The sequence below is a fragment of the Galendromus occidentalis genome, unplaced genomic scaffold (genome assembly GCF_000255335.2).
Source record: "Galendromus occidentalis unplaced genomic scaffold, Mocc_1.1 scf7180000077515, whole genome shotgun sequence".
NCBI classification, from domain to species: Eukaryota; Metazoa; Arthropoda; class Arachnida; order Mesostigmata; family Phytoseiidae; genus Galendromus; species Galendromus occidentalis.
In genome coordinates, this window is record NW_003805503.1 from 934,336 (window position 1) to 937,780 (window position 3,445).

A 3,445-nucleotide genomic window follows, 5' to 3' on the forward strand; every position below is an offset into this window, starting at 1 on the left:
CCTTTTAGAGGGAGCCGAAATCGCATGAAAATCCGTGGGATAGATCTCCGAACATACATAGGTTCAGAGACTTCGAGATCGCTCCCGTTGCTCATCCGTAGCCATGAAGCGTTGTGACGAATGAGCGCACTGGAGGTTATCGCTCGAATCGGTGCCCGCCCGGGTCTTCCGCTGTTTGTACGTCGTTCCTCTAGGGATTTGATGAATTTGCTGTAGATCTTTCGGGCCGTCGCAGGTTGGGATATCGGGAACAGCGCACGGGAGCTGGGACTGCAGTTGATTTCTGCAGCTAGAATGATTGATGGTTCCCCCGTGCGAGGGAGCTTCTATTGCTCGTTTCGCTTGTTTCTACTGCACTCTGTTGTTCATCCATTGTCTCGCTAATGCTTCCGGGAAAAGCTGGAGGTTTTTTGTCGTCTATAGGAGAAGTCGGCTCTGACCTATTCGCTTACGATCGCCGCTTCACAGCTCACTCGAGCCCCGATACGATTTGAGCTCTGATCGTACGCAGAACACGCCAATGGGCGGAGTGGGGGGGGGGGGGAAGGTCCGGCTTCGTCCCTCACGCGAATCTTATTTGGTCAGCCTCCCGGTATATGTATCCCATTTCAGTAGAGAAAGCTGAGCAGCCGGATAGCGGGGAATATTTCGGTTGTTGTCCTTGTCGGTCCGAAACGACAGGCTGCGTTGCCCCACAACATCACCGGGAGCGATATGCCGGTCATCTGGATCATTCAGCCGTCTCGACGCTCCGTTTTCTACTGCTCCCGACGCTTGACAAACCACAAGTCGAGAAGCACGATAGAAATTAGGTTTTTATTGTCAGCCCACGGCGGAGCCGGCAACAGCATCGAGCATGAGGACGGCACTTCATTGACTGAGCCTTTTCGCCGCTGGAGTTTCGGGCGGACCTCCGCTGGTGCGCGATGATATCTCCTCGTTCCTCGGAACATGAATGCCACCATGAAGATCTCAGCGAAGCAGTCGTTATCGCGATGCTTGATCCGCAGAGACTTGTTCAACTTTGGACCGGAGAAGTTTTTAAGAGAGTTTTTTCCGGTGGGGGAAGGCACAGCTCGGAACTAGCTGTTCTGCTCCGTGGTAGTGGCGGTGGTCGTCGTTTCCAGTTTCCTCAAGCAGCCTTCATATCCTCCCCGCTCGCCTGCCTGCCTGGCGTGTCCTGGTCGTGAGAGAGTTACGACGACGAGGAGAGCTTGGTTATCCTTGAGCGATTTCGCGACAATGGCGGGGTGTGCAATATCATCTGATGATCGATGATTGGAGGGTTCGGCGCGGGGCCAGGCGAAGGCACGGACTGGTTTTCCTCCGCTTGTCCTCCCCACCGGCGGAATGGGACCTTGGCCTACCTTGCGACGAGTACGTAGAGGGAGGCGCGACCGTTTGAGCGAAAAAAAAAAGAACATTGCTATCAAAACTCAGTGGACGGAAACCAGAAATGAATCTCTCGCGCCAAACAGCGGAGGACAACCCGAGCGATCGACGAGAAGGAAAAAGCGGCTGCCTGAAGCGGTGGCGAGCATCGGTGTTATAAGCAATTATTAGGGCGAGTTCGTCATACTCCGCCGCTCGCTCGTAAAGGATTGGGCGCCAGCCGGAGTGTATTGCCTGATTCGGTCTGAGAACCTGGCGATCCTCGTCGTGTCGCTTGTCCATTCGTCTGTTCCTCGCCTACGACTTGAACGTCCGAAACCACCGAGTGAGAGACTACGAGCTGACGAGTGGGTCGACATCCATCTCAAGACCCTGTCCCTTTCACTCCTTGCTGCCGCAAATGCTGCCGCAAATGCCACCGCCGCCGCCGCCACAACAACAACGACCGCCGACTTCCAAGAGCATAGGGCGCCGCAAAACAGAGTACCCTCATACATGCCGGCAGGCAACAGACAGGGTCGTCGTCCTGTTGCGCGTTGTTCTTCTCTACTGACAAGATGTTTCTTTGGTAGAAACATTGTTGTTGGCCACTTTATTGAAATACCAGCTCGCTCTTCGGGAGAGGCTTATTCGATGCCACTTCGTTCGAGTCCCGGGCAACCACAAAGAAGAGAATGAGAGAGCGAGAAAGATAGTGAAGACGAGAAACGGGAAAGTAGGTAACTGGAATACCTTCCGTTGATCGATAGTTGGCCATTCAGGGGAAGTCTTGAACTTTGAATAGAGCCGATGAGCTTCTTTCGGGTCAACATGATGGACACGGTTCGCATTGAGGGCTCATACGTGACGGAGTTCAACCGCGGTGGGTTGCTGCTCTTCAAGAAGAAACGCCATTTTCCTAGAAACGCCACTCAGATTGTCTAGACTCCCGGTACTTCTGATTCCGCTCTGTACAATGATGGTATGCGTGGCTCACTCCGCTCCCTGGCAATGTTCTGCCATCTGAGCGCGTTGTTCGATGGGAACATCCGAATTTCGTCGACTTCGTCTGTGTGCCCGCCCCTACGGTATGCTTGAATTAGAGATTATGATTTGCATATTGAATATTGATGACCTTGCGTCTGCTGTTCGCGCGACCGCTATCGGCGTGCGGCTGTTGTCGGCGGCACGAATTCGCCGCGTGTTTGCGGATCGACTGCTCGGAGTGAGCATACAGGGTGCGGGGAATTGTGCTCCAAACAGGCGACAGATAACTACCAATTCGGGAATTGGTCCTTAATCGGGAGGAGAAGTCCCGAGGGATCGGGGGGAAACTGAGAGGAGCAATCGAAAGAAAAGAAGAACAACGCCCGGTCTGCTTTCTTCCTTGATTGCCACTGCGAGGATTGCTTATGGCGATGGCGTGGCGTGAAAATGCGCACGTTCTCGAGTCATGTCCGAACAGTCGAGCTGACAAGAGGGACATACAGCGAGACAGACAGGCGGGCAAGCAGGCTGTCGCCTGCCGATTGCTCGCACGCATATCGAACAAGTAGGAGCTATCACCGATGGATTCACCAAGAATTACACAACTAGGCGCGTGTCTCTCGGACTGCACAGCGATCCGTCTTTTGGAGCCTGCCTCCGGAATCGGGACGTTCCGAGGATTCTGAACTTTTCAATCGTGACATAGACTCGACCCTCACATTTTCCAGTCTGTCTCTGAATCGCCATGTCCCGATTGCCGTCCTTTCCGGAGTCCCTTGTACCGAGGCGAATCGCGAGCTTCGCGCATAGTCATACGACCGAAATCTCGTGATACGCCGTCTACGCGCTTTGGGGCATGAGGAACGACGACACAGGACTTGGAAGTTGTTTATATCCCCGTTGGAGATTCCGAACGGAGCGGCCGTCCGATCCCGGAAGTTCTCGCGCCTCGGGACTGAACCTGGATACCGCGCCGTTTGAAATGCATACATTCGCGTATTCTTAACAAAGCCTATGGGACGTCATCACGTTTATCTGACGGTGACGACGACGGAGCTCCACGTCCGACGGGGGCGGTCATCGGCAT